Below are 16,661 nucleotides of genomic sequence, written 5' to 3'. Positions count from 1 at the left end.
TCCATGGGATGAGACAAAAGAGGAGTCCTGTTACTGTGCAGGACGGCACTATGTTGCTTTTTTTATACAACTGGTGTAGTGTAGAAGTCGGGGGGGAAAAGTGGGAATATTCTCTAGAAGAGATCAGTTATTAATAACTGTGTGTTATTTTCTGCAGAGACGATTCCTGGCTGGAAGAAGTGATGGCCGTCTGTGCCAGATGAAGAAGAAAAGCGAAGATGAAGGACTTCACCTAGAGACGTCACTGGTCAGTCAGTGTATTACATGTACACTTACACTACACACGTGGTCAAAATTGTTGGTACCCCTCGTTTCATGAAAGAAAAACCCACAATGGTCACACAAATAACTTGAATCTGATAAATTACAAATTTTTGAAAATGAACAAATGAAGGTCAGACATTGCTTTTCTGCTTCCACAGAATTTAAAAAAAAATTAACCTCATGAAATCGGCCTGGACAGAAATGATGGTGCTTCTTCTTCTTAACTTAATATTTTGTTGAACAACCTTTTGAGGCAATCACTGCCATCAAACGATTCCTGTAACTGTCAATGAGACTTCTGCACCTCTCAACAGGTATTTTGGCCGACTCCTCATGAGCAAACTGCTCCAGTTGTCTCGTGTTTGAAGGTTGCCTTTTCCAGACGCCATGTTTCAGCTCTTTCCAAAGATGCTCAATAGGATTGTAACGGGTCTGGGAGGCGGAACCTCTGAGCAACTATACAAGGGGGCGGTCCTTGTAAGGAAGCGGGTGGCTCCCAGGGAAGACGGGCAGGTAATCACGGCAAGTGACAGGGACAGTCTCTGGGTAGAGGGGCAGGTAATCACGGCAAGTGACAGGGACAGTCTCTGGGTAGAAGGGCAGGTAGTCACGGCAAGTGACAGGGACAGTCTCTGGGTAGAAGGGCAGGTAGTCACGGCAAGTGACAGGGACAGTCTCTGGGTAGAAGGACGGGTACTCACGACAAGTGACAGGGACAGTCTCTGGACAGGCAGGTGGTCACGGCTAGTGACGGCAGAGCCTCCAGGTAGGCTAGCAGGCAGGTAGCAGGTGAGCGCACCTAGGTGAGCAGGCGAGAGTCTCTGGACAGGCAGGTGGTCACGGCAAGTGACGGCGGAGCCTCCAGGTAGGCTAGCAGGCAGGTAGCAGATGAGCGCTCCCAGGTGAGCAGACAGGAGTCTCTGGACAGGCAGGTGGTCACAGCAAGTGACGGCGGAGCCTCCAGGTAGGCTAGCAGGCAGGTAGCAGATGAGCGCTTCCAGGTGAGCAGACAAGAGTCTCTGGACAGGCAGGTGGTCACGGCAAGTGACGGCGGAGCCTCCAGGTAGGCTAGCAGGCAGGTAGCAGACGAGCGCTCCCAGGTGAGCGGGCAGGCTGGTCCATAGACAGACTGACAGGTGTCGGAAGGCAGACCGTCGGACCGCAGGCTTGCAAGCAGGTAAACGGATATCTGGCAGGTATCAAGCAGGAATCTGGCAGGTGACTGGCAGGTAACAGGCAGGAATCTGGCAGGTGACTGGCAGGTAACTGGAAACGGAACCTGAGGGCTGAAGCAGAGTGAAGGCTTTGCAACAACATTGCTCGGGCACCTCCATTTTGGAGGAGGTGCCTTATATATGGTGAAGTCCTCCGGCCATTGGCCGGGGACTCCTTAGGACGGCGCGCACGGCCCCTGTAAGAGAGGGGGAGCGCGCGTGCGCGCGCCCTAAGCACCGTTGCCGGGAAGCAGCGCGCACTGCCAGCAGAGCGGGAGGAAGACGCCGGGCACAGAGCGGAGAGGTGAGGGGAACAGCGTCCCTGCCTAGCAGGAGGCAGGGACGCCGATGCTACAGTACCCCCCCCTTTAGGCCCCCCCTTCTTTAGGCCAGAGAGAAATTTATCAAGGATGAGAGGGGCATGGATGTTCTTCCGGGGCTCCCACGTTCTCTCCTCAGGACCAAACCCCTTCCAATCTACCAGAAAAAAGGTTTTTCCTCTTACCCTTTTGGTGGCCAGAATGTTCTCTACCTCAAACTCGTTCTCAGCGGAAAACGGAGCAGGAGGCGTACCTGTAGACTTGGAAAAAGAGTTAAGTACAACGGGTTTGAGGAGAGATACATGGAAGGAGTTAGGGATCCGTAAGTTGGCCGGGAGTTTAATTTATAGGCCACCGGGTTGATCTGTTTGATAACTTCCAGTGGGCCGATAAACTGAGGCCCTAACTTGTAGGAGGGAATCTTGAGCCGGACATATTTGGACGAGAGCCAGACTTTATCTCCAGGACGGAATTGTGGAGGATCCAGGCGTTTCTTGTCAGCGTGTTTTTTCATCCGTTTGAATTTGCGAACGAGAGATTCCGCAGCCGGATTGTCCACCGAGGTGGAGACTGGAAATGGGATCCGAGGATGCTGACCGAAGACTACAAAAAACGGGGATTTGGAGGAAGATTCGCTCTCGTGATTATTATAAGAGAACTCGGCCCATGGTAGGAGATCCACCCAGTCCGAATGGTGGGCATTAACGAAGTGTCGGAGGTAACTGGTCAGGTTCTGATTGATCCGCTCCACTTGACCATTGGACTGTGGATGGTAAGCGGAGGAGAAGTCCAGAGTGACGTCAAGCAACTTACATGTGGCTCTCCAGAAGCGTGAGGTGAACTGAACCCCACGATCTGACACGATGTGGAGGGGCAGACCATGGAGACGGAAGATGTGGCGGATAAAGTCTTTAGCCAGTTCAGGTGCAGACGGGAGACCCGGCAGGGGAATGAAGTGCGCCATCTTGGAGAAGCGATCAGCGACCACCCAAATGACCGTACAACCGGCAGAGACAGGAAGATCCGTTATAAAGTCCATAGCAATATGCTGCCACGGGGCAGCAGGTACTGGAAGAGGAAGAAGGCGCCCGGCTGGCAGGTGTCTCGGAACTTTGTTGCGGGCGCAGGACACACAGGCAGAAACAAAGTCTATTACATCCTTGTGCAGGGTAGGCCACCAGTAATGCCGAGTAATGAGCTGGAGGGTCTTTTTCTGACCGGCGTGGCCAGCTAGCTTAGACTAGTGACCCCAGTGTAGGACCTTCTTCCGATCAGGTACAGTTACAAACGTCTTACCGGGAGGGAGACGATTTAGATTCACGGGAGCCACTTGCATTACTCTGGCGGGATCAATGATGTGCTTAGGTTCCTCCTCTAGATCAGATACCAGGAAGGATCGGGACAAGGCGTCAGCTTTGATGTTTTTGTTTGCCGGGCGAAAATGAAGAACAAAATCAAAGCGGGCAAAAAACAAGGACCACCCGGCTTGGTGCGGGTTAAGTCTCTGGGCGCTCTGAAGGTAAGTGTTATGCACACGCCCGGGCTAAGCGGCGTGTGCGTGGGATTGGTAGTGATTCCACTGGACCGTGCCGGAGAGTGAATGCCTGGAGGGGCGTGACTAAGTATTCACCCGATCCGACCAGGGTCGCACGACGGCATACGACGCCAGTGCACCAAGGAGGAACCGAGCAGAGGGACCAGGTGCTACTCCAGGACAGACCCCGGACACGGCTGTTGACCCACACAGGGAATACAGGAACAGGCTGGTAGGCTGGCACACAGACTGGTATGCAGGCAGGCGGGTATGCAGGCAGGGGGGTAAAGGCAAGCACAGCTAGAGTGCAGACAGGGAGGCACTAGCAGGTAGGAACACAGGCGGGATAGGACCCAGTACACACCGGGACTCAGGAACAATACAGGCAGAGGGTTACAGGCAAGCACAGCTAGAGTGCCGACAAGGCTGAGCAGGGAGGACAGGGCTCTGTTCACACGGAACAGACAGGAAGGGAAAGACAGAGCCAGATACTCACACAGTACTTGCAGAGACAATAAGCAGGAGTTAGGTACGAGTTCAGACTCTGCAGAAAAAGGAAGGGAACGGACATAGAGGCAAAACAGGTAAAGGACAGGAGAGAGTTCAGACTGGAACTGAGTGTACGGAGGAGACCGACACTGCAGAGGGATACAGGAGCGGGTCTGGGAATACGGCCCCCAGAGAGGCGGAACGAACAGGCAAGGAGCGTGTTCAGACAGGACAGACCAGACGCAGGAGCGGGTCTAGGAAATCGGCCACTAGAAGGCGGAACGAACAGGCAAGGAGCGTGTTCAGACAGGACAGACCAGACACAGGAGCGGGTCTAGGAAATCGGCCACTAGAAGGCGAGAGGAACAGGCTAGGAGCGTGTTCAGACAGGACAGACAAGAGAACACAGAAAGGAGTCAGTTCAGACACGGGAGCTGAAACCGCAAAGCAGGAGACATACAGGACTCAGTTCAGACACGGGAGCTGATACCGCAAAGCAGGAGACATACAGGACTCAGTTCAGACACGGGAGCTGATACCGCAAAGCAGGAGACATACAGGACTCAGTTCAGACACGGGAACTGATACAAAAAGCAGGAGACAAGAGACGGGACCTGGCACCTTCAGAGTGCAAGCACACACTGAAGGAAACACTATGCTCAGGCAGGGATAGAAGGGAGCTGCTGAGCTATATACCAAGTGACAGACAGCAATAGGCTGAGGACGCACAAGGGGTGTGACCCACAGCAGGTACAAAAGGCAGGAAGTGATCGGGCGCCGCCCTTAAGCAGCAGAAACAGACACAAACAGACAGCATGGAGGGAAGCCAGAGAGACATTCTGGACAGGAGATCAAGTGCGCCCTCTTGCACAGTGGGAGATGGACCACCATGCAAGGACGCCGCCAGGTATGTTACAGTACCTCCCCCCTTACGCCCCCTCTTCTTCAGGCCTGCCAGAATCTTCCGCAGGGAATTCGAGGGCCAGTCGTTCACTGGGTTGGAGGGGGACAGAGACTTAAGGGTAATCTCTGCTTCGAGGTACATCTTGTCAAGCTCACAGGAAGAAATAGACGGGTTATCACGTACATAATGAGGAAAAGTCACTGTCTCTTTGTTATCTGGTGGTATCCCGGAGGATTCAGGAAACAACTGGAGGTCCTCCGCCGGGTCAGAAGAGTGCAGAGGCTCAGAGAAAACAACTGCTTCAGAGTACACTAGGTCGGACTCACTGGAGGAAGCAGGCGAGGTATCGGGTACCGAGTATAGGAAAGTCTCTGTCCATTCACCACCAGGTGGCACCCCGAAGGGTTCTGAACACAACTGGAGGTCCTCCGCCTGGTCGGAGGGGTGTAGAGACTCAGGAGTAACCTCTGCTTCGGAGTACACTAGGTTGGACTTACTGGACGAAGCGAGCGAGGTATCAGGTACCGAGTATAGGAAAGTCTCTGTCCATTCACCACCAGGTGGCACCCCGAAGGGTTCTGAACACAACTGGAGGTCCTCCGCCTGGTCGGAGGGGTGTAGAGACTCAGGAGTAACCTCTGCTTCGGAGTACACTAGGTTGGACTCACTGGACGAAGCGAGCGAGGTATCAGGTACAGAGTATAGGAGAGTCTCTGTCCTTTCGCTACCAGATAGCACCCCGAAGGGTTCAGGAGACAACTGGAGATCCTCCGCCTGGTCGGAGGGGTGCACAGACTCTGAGGTAACCACAGCTTTGGAGCATCCTTGGACATGCACACCGGTTAAAGAGAAAGAAGCATCTGATGCCGGGTGCAGGAAGTTCTCCTGTGTGGAGTCTGGATGGGCAGAAGTCTCTTCGGCCAGGAGAACTGGTGCACTACCCACGCACATTACCCATTGGGGTTTCTCCGGGATACAGGGAGATGAAGCTTCAGTAGGGACTTCAAGGTTGGGGTCAGGAGGTCTCAGGGAGGACAGACCCTGGCGTGACGGCTTGCCTCTAAGTCTAGCACGTCTGGGCTGCCTCTTGAGGTTGAGAGAAGTATTCCGGAAAGCGTAGTCACCCTGTGAGGATTCTGGGTGGGCAGTAGTCTCATTGGGCTGGAGGACTATTGCGCTACCCACACACATTACCTGTCGGGGCTGCTCCGGGATATTGGGAAGTGAAGCTTCAGCAGGGGCTTCAGAGTTAGGGTCCTCGAAGACCATACGAAAGGCCACCAGGAAGGCCTGCAGGTCAAGGATGACAGGATCCCATGCTTCCCATAGGGGGGTGACCCATTTCAAGGCATCACCCACTAGGTAGTCAATCATAAAGGCCACTTTAGCCCAATCGGAAGGAAAATAGAGAGGGTAGGCCTTAAAGTGTAGCATGCATTGCTCCACAAATGCACGACACTGTCTTGGATCCCCATAGTAACGTGGCGGATCCGCAGGAACGAGGGCTGATAGATCCATCTGGACGGGTGCGTAACTCGCCTGGAACTCAGCTAAAGGGGGAAAAAAAATTATTTATTTTATTTTAATGCATGTATTCGCTGGAAAACTTCTCAGAGAGCGAAGGCCGTGGGGCTCAACGGGAACCATGGCCTGAGCATGCTGTTATGCACACGCCCGGGCTAAGCGGCGTGTGCGTGGGATTGGTAGTGATTCCACTGGACCGTGCCGGAGAGTGAATGCCTGGAGGGGCGTGACTAAGTATTCACCCGATCCGACCAGGGTCGCACGACGGCATACGACGCCAGTGCACCAAGGAGGAACCGAGCAGAGGGACCAGGTGCTACTCCAGGACAGACCCCGGACACGGCTGTTGACCCACACAGGGAATACAGGAACAGGCTGGTAGGCTGGCACACAGACTGGTATGCAGGCAGGCGGGTATGCAGGCAGGGGGGTAAAGGCAAGCACAGCTAGAGTGCAGACAGGGAGGCACTAGCAGGTAGGAACACAGGCGGGATAGGACCCAGTACACACCGGGACTCAGGAACAATACAGGCAGAGGGTTACAGGCAAGCACAGCTAGAGTGCCGACAAGGCTGAGCAGGGAGGACAGGGCTCTGTTCACACGGAACAGACAGGAAGGGAAAGACAGAGCCAGATACTCACACAGTACTTGCAGAGACAATAAGCAGGAGTTAGGTACGAGTTCAGACTCTGCAGAAAAAGGAAGGGAACGGACATAGAGGCAAAACAGGTAAAGGACAGGAGAGAGTTCAGACTGGAACTGAGTGTACGGAGGAGACCGACACTGCAGAGGGATACAGGAGCGGGTCTGGGAATACGGCCCCCAGAGAGGCGGAACGAACAGGCAAGGAGCGTGTTCAGACAGGACAGACCAGACACAGGAGCGGGTCTAGGAAATCGGCCACTAGAAGGCGAGAGGAACAGGCTAGGAGCGTGTTCAGACAGGACAGACAAGAGAACACAGAAAGGAGTCAGTTCAGACACGGGAGCTGAAACCGCAAAGCAGGAGACATACAGGACTCAGTTCAGACACGGGAGCTGATACCGCAAAGCAGGAGACATACAGGACTCAGTTCAGACACGGGAGCTGATACCGCAAAGCAGGAGACATACAGGACTCAGTTCAGACACGGGAACTGATACAAAAAGCAGGAGACAAGAGACGGGACCTGGCACCTTCAGAGTGCAAGCACACACTGAAGGAAACACTATGCTCAGGCAGGGATAGAAGGGAGCTGCTGAGCTATATACCAAGTGACAGACAGCAATAGGCTGAGGACGCACAAGGGGTGTGACCCACAGCAGGTACAAAAGGCAGGAAGTGATCGGGCGCCGCCCTTAAGCAGCAGAAACAGACACAAACAGACAGCATGGAGGGAAGCCAGAGAGACATTCTGGACAGGAGATCAAGTGCGCCCTCTTGCACAGTGGGAGATGGACCACCATGCAAGGACGCCGCCAGGTATGTTACAGTAAGCCAAGTTCTTGTGGTCCGTGTAAATTATTACCGGGTGAAGAGCCCCCTCGAGCAGGTAACGCCAGTCCTCCAGTGCCAGCTTAATGGCTAACAATTCACGGTCTCCAATAGAATAGTTGCGCTCAGAAGAGGAGAAGAGTTTGGAGAAAAAAACGCAGGTTACCATTCTTCCGGAAGATGACTTTTGGGTAAGTACCGCCCCGGCTCCGAAGGAGGAAGCGTCAACTTCTAGGAAGAATTGTTTGTTGCCGTCCGGACGATGCAGCACCGGGGCGGAGGAGAAGGCCTGTTTTAAGGAAAGAAAGGCCTCCTCAGCTTCGGGCGGCCATCTTCTGGGATTAGTACCCTTACGGGTGAGCGCAGAGATAGGGGCAGTCCGGGAAGAGAAGTGCGGTATGAAGAGGCGGTAATAGTTGGCGAAGCCCAGGAACCGCTGAATAGCCTTCAACCCCTCTGGTCGGGGCCACTTCTGGATGGCAGACAGTTTCTCAGGATCCATTTGTAGGCCGGTCTGAGAGATTATGTAGCCCAGAAATGGAAGAGAGATCTGCTCAAAGATGCACTTCTCATATTTAGCGTAGAGGTGGTTCTGCCTGAGCCTGAGCAGGTCCTGACGAACATCCCTCCCGTGAGTAGGAAGGTCCGGAGAGAAGACCAAGATGTCGTCCAGGTACACCACCACGCAGGAGTAGAGAAGGTCACGGAAGATGTCATTGATCAACTCTTGAAAGATGGCAGGAGCGTTACAGAGACCGAAGGGCATTACAAGGTATTCATAGTGGCCGTCCCGGGTGTTGAATGCCGTCTTCCATTCATCCCCCTGACGGATACGGACCAGGTTATACGCCCCACGGAGGTCCAGCTTGGTGAAGATTCTAGCCCCCCTCAGACGGTCAAATAATTCCGGAATGAGCGGAAGGGGATATTTATTCTTCACCGTGATCTGGTTAAGGCCTCTATAGTCTATACAGGGACGGAGTGAGCCGTCCTTCTTTTTGACGAAGAAGAAGCCTGCTACCGCCGGGGAGGTAGATTTCCGGATAAATCCCCGGGACAGATTCTCCTCAATATATTCTGACATGGACTGGGTCTCCGCTGCGGACAAAGGGTAGATACGCCCACGGGGAGGAGTAGAGCCGGGTATCAGGTCGATTGGACAATCGTATGGTCTATGAGGGGGTAATGTCTCTGCTTCTTTTTTATTGAAGACATCCGCATAAGACCAATAGGGAACCGGTAGACCGGGTAGACTGACTGGGGTAGGAGAAGGACGAGCAGGATGAACGGGAACTAGACAAGTCCTATGGCAGTCCTGTCCCCAGAGAAGGACTTCTCCGGTCTGCCAGTCAAGCACGGGTGCATGTTTCTGGAGCCAAGGTAGGCCTAACAAGAGTGCGTGAGAGAGTCCAGGCAGAACATGAAAGGAGATGCTCTCAGAATGCAGCATTCCCACCTGCAGAGTTATGGATTCGGTGATGAGTTGGATGGGATGTGGTAAGAGGCCCCCATCCATGGCGGCGACAGATAAAGGTACGGCCAGAGGTTTGGTGGGAATGCGGTATTTCTCTACCAGAGACTGAGAAATGAGATTTCCAGCAGCTCCTGAGTCAAGTTGAGCCAGTTCGAAATAACGGTTCTCTCCGCAGGTGATAGAGACTGACAGCATCAGAGATGGAGAGGGTTTACTTTTGTCTAGGGCGACCTCTCTGAGCGATCCTAGACACAGGCGTTTCCCGACCTCTCTGGGCAGGAACGGATCCGGTGCTCCTTACTGCCACAGTAGAAGCAGCTCCCCTCGGCACGGCGTAAGTCTTGACGGGTTTTGACCATCTTGGTCTGGTCTACCTGCATAGGCTCAGGTTAGTGTGCCTGGGGAGTAACGGAGGGAGTGACGGGTTTCTGGAAGGTGGGGGCTAGACGTGGAAACCTCCTCTCACGGGTGACCTCTTTGGCGCGCTCCTGGAATCGGATGTCAATCCGGGTGGCAAGTGTTATTAAGTCGTCGAGAGTGGTAGGAATGTCCCGACCGGCGAGTTCATCTTTAATACGGCCGGACAGACCCTCCCAGAAGACAGACACCAGAGCGTCGTTATCCCAGGCCAGCTCCGAAGCAAGGGTACGGAACCGTATGGCATATTGGCCCACGGTGAGATCTCCTTGACGGAGGCGTAGCAGAGACGATGCGGATGAGGTCTTCCGTCCGGGTTCGTCGAAGACTTTCCGGAAAGCCGTGAGAAAGGCTGGCAGGTCGGACACCAGGGGATCTCCTCTCTCCCACAGAGGATTTAGCCAAGCCAGAGCCTCCCCCGTGAGGTGGGACATGATAAAGGCTACTTTGGACCGGTCGGAGATAAACTGGTGGGACAAGAGTTCAAAGTGCAGGGTGCACTGGTTTATGAAGCCCCGAGCTTGAGCGGAGTCACCTCCGAAACGAGGAGGTGCAGAAAGCCGGGGTCCGGGACAGGATTCCATGGTATTGGTGGGCAGCGGCGCTGCCGGGTTGCGAGTCATGACACTAGCGGTGGTTGCAGGTGGAGCAGACAGAGTGTCCAGGCGAGAGTTGACACTCCGCAGGTGACTCAGGATGGACTCCTGTTGGGACCTCTGACGGGACAGTTCATGACATAGGTCCGAGAGCGAGGGAGCTTGGGTGCCACCGGATTCCATGGCCCGAGCAAACTGTAACGGGTCTGGGAGGCGGAACCTCTGAGCAACTATACAAGGGGGCGGTCCTTGTAAGGAAGCAGGTGGCTCCCAGGGAAGACGGGCAGGTAATCACGGCAAGTGACAGGGACAGTTTCTGGGTAGAGGGGCAGGTAATCACGGCAAGTGACAGGGACAGTCTCTGGGTAGAAGGGCAGGTAGTCACGGCAAGTGACAGGGACAGTCTCTGGGTAGAAGGGCAGGTAGTCACGGCAAGTGACAGGGACAGTTTCTGGGTAGAAGGACGGGTACTCACGGCAAGTGACAGGGACAGTCTTTGGACAGGCAGGTGGTCACGGCTAGTGACGGCAGAGCCTCCAGGTAGGCTAGCAGGCAGGTAGCAGGTGAGCGCACCTAGGTGAGCAGGCGAGAGTCTCTGGACAGGCAGGTGGTCACGGCAAGTGACGGCGGAGCCTCCAGGTAGGCTAGCAGGCAGGTAGCAGATGAGCGCTCCCAGGTGAGCAGACAAGAGTCTCTGGACAGGCAGGTGGTCACGGCAAGTGACGGCGGAGCCTCCAGGTAGGCTAGCAGGCAGGTAGCAGACGAGCGCTCCCAGGTGAGCGGGCAGGCTGGTCCATAGACAGACTGACAGGTGTCGGAAGGCAGACCGTCGGACCGCAGGCTTGCAAGCAGGTAAACGGATATCTGGCAGGTATCAAGCAGGAATCTGGCAGGTGACTGGCAGGTAACAGGCAGGAATCTGGCAGGTGACTGGCAGGTAACTGGAAACAGGACCTGAGGGCTGAAGCAGAGTGAAGGCTTTGCAACAACATTGCTCGGGCACCTCCATTTTGGAGGAGGTGCCTTATATATGGTGAAGTCCTCCGGCCATTGGCCGGGGACTCCTTAGGACGGCGCGCGCGGCCCCTTTAAGAGAGGGGGAGCGCGCGCGCCCTAAGCACCGTGGCCGGGAAGCAGCGCGCGCTGCCAGCAGAGCGGGAGGAAGACGCCAGGCACAGAGCGGAGAGGTGAGGGGAACAGCGTCCCTGCCTTGCAGGAGGCAGGGACGCCGACGCTACAAGGATTTAGGTCAGGGCTCATAGAAGGCCACTTCAAACTGGTCCAATGTTTTCCTCTTAGCCATTACTGGGTCATTATCCTGTTGCAAGACCCATGACCTGCGACTGAGACCAAGTTTTCTGACACTGGGCAGCACATTTCTCTCTAGAATCCCTTGATAGTCTTGAGATTTCATTGTACCCTGCACTGATTCAAGACACCTTGTGCCAGATGCAGCAGAGCAGCCCCAGAACATAACAGCCTCCCCCATGTTTCACAGTAGGGACAGTGTTCTTTTCTTGATATGCTTCATTTTTCCGTCTGTGAACATAGAGCTGATGTGCCTTGCCCAAAACTTCCATTTTTGTCTCATCTGTCCATAATACATTCTCCCAGAAGCTTTGTCGCTTGTCAACATGTAGTTTGTCAAATTCCAGTCTGGCTTTTTTATTATTTTTTTTTTTCAACAATGGTGTTCTCCTTGGTCGTCTCCCATGAAGTCCACTTTGGATCAAACAACGATGGATAGTACGATCTGACACTGATGTTCCTTGAGCTTGAAGTTCACCTTTAATCTCTTTAGAAGTTTTTCTGGACTCTTCTGTTACCATTCATATTATCCGTCTCTTTGATTTGTCATCAATTTTCCTCCTGCCACGTACAGGGAGGTTGGCTACAGTCCCATGGATCTTAAGTTTCTGAATAATATGTGACACTGTAGTGAAAGGAACATCAAGCTGCTTGGAGATGGTCTTATAACCTTTACCTTTAACATGCTTTTCTATAATTTTCTTTCTAATCTCCTGAGACAACTCTTTCCTTTGCTTCCTCTGGTCCATGTTGAGTGTGGTACACACCATGTCACCAAACAGCACAGTGAGTATCTGTAGCCCTATGTACAGGCCCACTGACTGATTACAAGATTGTAGACACCAGTGATGCTAATTAGTGGACACAACTTGATTTAACATGTCCCTTTTGTCACATTATTTCCAGGGGTACCATAATTTCTTTCCAGGCCTATTTCATGAGTTTAATTTTTTTTTAAATTCTGTGAAAGCAGAAAAGCAATGTCTGATTTTCATTTTTTCATTTTCATAGATTTTTAATTTATTATTACTTTTGTCAGATTCAAGTTATTTCTGTGACCATTGTGGGTTTTTCTTTCATTAAACGAGGGGTACCAACAATTCTGACCACGTGTGTATATAGTATATACAGAGCTCCTGTGTATGTCACTGGTGATCACTGTATTACGTATACACTATATACAGAGCTTCTGAGTATAATGTCACTGGTGACCACTGTATTACCTGTGCACTATATACAGAGCTGCTGTTTATAATGTCACTGGTGATCACTGTGTTACCTGTACATTGACACAATATACAGAGCTCCTGTGTATAATATCACTGGTGATCACTGTATTACCTGTACAATGACACTACATACAGAGCTCCTGTGTATAATGTCACTGGTGATCACTGTGTTACCTGTACACTGACACTATATACAGAGCTCCTGTGTATAATGTCGCTGGTGGTAATAACAGGGTTGTTAGTATTGTGGTTTGTATTCATGATCAGTATTGTAGTATTTGGTCACTTTGGGGTGGTAATATGTGGTCTGGTCATGGTGTGGCCATATTTGTTCCTTGTATGTGGTATTATTCAGTCACTATGTGGTGGTAATATGTGATCTAGTCATGGTGTGGCGATATTTGTCCCTTTTGTATGTGGTATTATTGGTGTTGATATAGTGAACTGTGTTGTGTATAGCGGTCATTTTGTTCTTGCTGATATTAACTAGGAAAAGATTTTTTTCCATTAGGCCACAGCCCCACCATTAGTATTTGGTCAGTATTTTTTCTCAGGAGTCGCTGCCAAATCAAGTAGTGGGTGATAAATGCAGAATTGGTGACTTGTTTCTATTCTACCTTTTCTCTGATTGTTCCTCACCTGATTTTGGCTCCCACTCCTGAAAAAAAAAATACTGACCGGATACTGACCAAATACTGATAGTGGGGCTGTGGCTTTAGAGATTAAATACTTGGACCAGAGCGGCAGAGATGCACTTACAGGGGTTCTCTGGTGAAAACAAGTAATCACCTCTCCACAGGATCAGTGATGATATTGATTGGTGGGGGTCTGACTGCTGGGACACAATTGGCAGAATGTGGAGCTTTTCTCCCCATTAGACTGGAGCGGCATGTGAGATGCGACCACTGATCCATTCATTCCCTCAGTGGCTGTGAGCGCTGCTCTTTTTTGGAAGCCCCCAAGAGAATGAATGGAGCTGCGGTCAGACGTCCCAGCTGTCGCTGCATTTTAAAATGGGGATAAGTGTCTTGTCAGGGATAAAACTTCCCCATTCTTCCGATAGGTGCGTTTTCCAATGTTCGGACCCAAGCGATCAATAAGTTACCACCTATCCTGTAGAGCCCATGGATCGGTGATAACTTATTTTAACCAAAGAATCCCTTTAATGCAAACTACAGTAATTGTTCATCCCAGTTAGTGTCGCACAGTAGATGTTCAGGAGCCGCCAGTCAATGCTCCACTATAACAGGGATAGCGGATAACAGATATTTGCATATTTCTGTAGGTGGGTCCCTAGAGTCAGTTCTCCCTGTGGGCACCAGACACCCCAGTCCGACCCTGACTCCAAGCCACTTCTGTACAGGTAGTGACTGCCCAAGCCGTGCTACGTCCACCAGGTGAGGGGCTCGGTCAACCCCCAGGCAATTCAGGAGCATGGCACAGGACTCCCTTCTATCCTTCCTCTGGCTCGTGCCCCACCAGTGACCAAGCTTTTGTCCAGCTGCCGCGGATCTATGCGGGTGAACGTGGGCCCCGTTTACCGCTATCCTATATGGTGCCTTCCTAGCAAGGTTTAGCAGGGGGTCGCACCAAGTGATGATCACGACCTCCGGTTCTTGGCTGAGGATTATTTGCCTCCACCAACTTGGGATCCGGTACCCTTTTCTTGCCTGACCCGTCACCCATAATTTCCTGGGTCCTTAGGGTCCCTTCTGCCTTCTTGTTTCTGAGCCCTTCTGTTTCTCTGTCACTTCTTCTCCTTTCCTGTTCCTTCTTCTCCTCCTTCCCTCGGCCTCTTCTCCAGGCCTACTTCTCCTTCTCCTCCCAGGCTCCGGCCTTCACCCTAGGCCTGCCTTTGAGCAGAGCTCCTGCAGAGCCTCCGCTCCCTGTCTTCTCCTCTCTCTGACTGTCTGACTGAACTGAACCTTGATCTAAGATGGTGCCCACCTTTTATACCTCCCCTCTGAGTGTGAGCTCAGGTGACCAGCACCCAATGAGCTCCTACCTATGCTCAGAAACCGTCCCCTTCTGCTCCTACATCACAGGGTTTTCCTCCCCCCTCCCCACTCCAGCCAGGGACATTGTCTGTCGTGCCTGCATTACTATATAAATGGGAGCACCGTTGAGCTGTCCCCCGGAAATGGGGTGTGTGTGATGCATGCAGCTAATTGGGCCCTGGTCCACACTCTATCCTTACCCGGGAGTGGAATATCACACCTCTGGCAGAGGTGCAATGCCCCTGTGGCGGCCGAGCCCTCGGGGCGCTAGAAAGACACAGAAGTACAAGGTGTTCAGTGCTCAGAGACACCGCCGAGGTGAGGAGGCTGAGCCCGACCACCACTGAGCAAGACACAGAAGTACAAGGTGTTCAGTGCTCAGAGACACAGCCAAGGTGAGGAGGCTGAGCCCGACCACCACTGAACAAGACACAGAAGTACAAGGTGTTCAGTGCTCAGAGACACAGCAGAGGTGAGGAGGCTGAGCCCGACCACCACTGAGCAAGACACAGAGGTACAAGGTGTTCAGTGCCCACAGACACGGCCGAGGTGAGGAGGCTGAGCACGACCACTACTGAGCAAGACACAGTAGTACAAGGTGGTCAGTGCTGAGAGACACGACCAAGGTGAGGAGGCCGAGCCTGACCACCACTGAGCAAGACACAGATGTACAAGGTGTTCAGTGCTCAGAGACACAGCCGAGGTGAGGAGGCTGAGCCCGACCACCACTGAGCAAGACACAGAAGTATGTGGAACCCCAGGGGTCTGGTTACCACAGTAATAGCAATATTACGTCTGTGAGCAGGTGGGAGGTCTCCTGGTCAGGAATCCTAAGCATGCCACACCTCCTGCCCAGTCCTGGGAGGGGAAGAACTTCCCCTATATAAACTGGGGCTGAGGTGGGGTTAGAAAGAGAACACAGACAGAGACACAGTCTGGTCTGGTGTGGAGCAGTTGCAGGGAAAGTGACAACAGGAGCTCTGTAGGAGCAGGAGTGAGTGCCAGAGGCTGGAAGCTAGATAGCTCGCCTTGGACTGAAGAGATCTCACCGGACACGGAATCCGAAGCTGTGGGGACTGTTCCATACCCAGCAGCAGAAACCGACCGGCAGGGGATTTCAGGTCCTCTGGCCAAGAAACCCGAAGGCACGGTCACACGCAAGGGACCAGCACCGCCGTCGTGGAGCGGAGGATACCAGAAGGCCCCGAGTCACCGGCCATACGGGTGAGCACCACACGGTACACTCAGGGACGTGGGCTACTTTTACCCGCTTCTAGCAAGGTAGCCAAGAAGAGTACAGTTAGTTGGGGAGGCCTACAACTCCGCCTGGCCAGGGGAGATCCTGTCTGCTCACGGACTGACCAGACCCCGACCGCTAGCCAGTACTCCCGGGAGGGTCTATCTTTGTCACCAGTAAAGACCCTGAACTACACCGCACCGTCTCTGAGTGGTTCCTGGTGCCTGCGTGCAATTCTACCATCCCCATCATCCACGTCCGCTGCCCTGAGGCCATACCCCTCCCGTTGGGGGTTATACTACCCACGCTGCACAACTGTACCACCGGCCTCAGCGGTCTGCCCTGCAGCGGCGGTTTCGTAACCGCATTCAACGGGTGGCGTAGTCGAACAATATCACATCTGCCACTAAAAACATCGCCACTTAGTTTGACACCCTGGGCACGGACCGGGTCACCGCCACGAGGACTACCACCCCCAACGGATGCGGCTCCGGGTATTCCCCAAACATGGCCCAGGGGGCGCGTCAACTTTTGGCGTAGTCGGCAGGATCTCGTGCCCGCAACCACCGGGTACTGCGTGCCTGAAAAAGACTGTTAAACTTACCTGTGGTGAAGATTCCCGCCATCCGACGCCATCTTTTGCCTTCTTCCCGCCATCCGTGGAGTTTTCCCGCCATCCG

Source organism: Phyllobates terribilis, unplaced genomic scaffold (genome assembly GCF_046119375.1).
Source record: "Phyllobates terribilis strain yellow unplaced genomic scaffold, ASM4611937v1 Scaffold_8__6_contigs__length_399053987, whole genome shotgun sequence".
Classification (NCBI taxonomy): Eukaryota; Metazoa; Chordata; class Amphibia; order Anura; family Dendrobatidae; genus Phyllobates; species Phyllobates terribilis.
The sequence above is the reverse complement of the archived record's forward strand: the minus strand, read 5'-3'. Positions refer to the sequence as shown.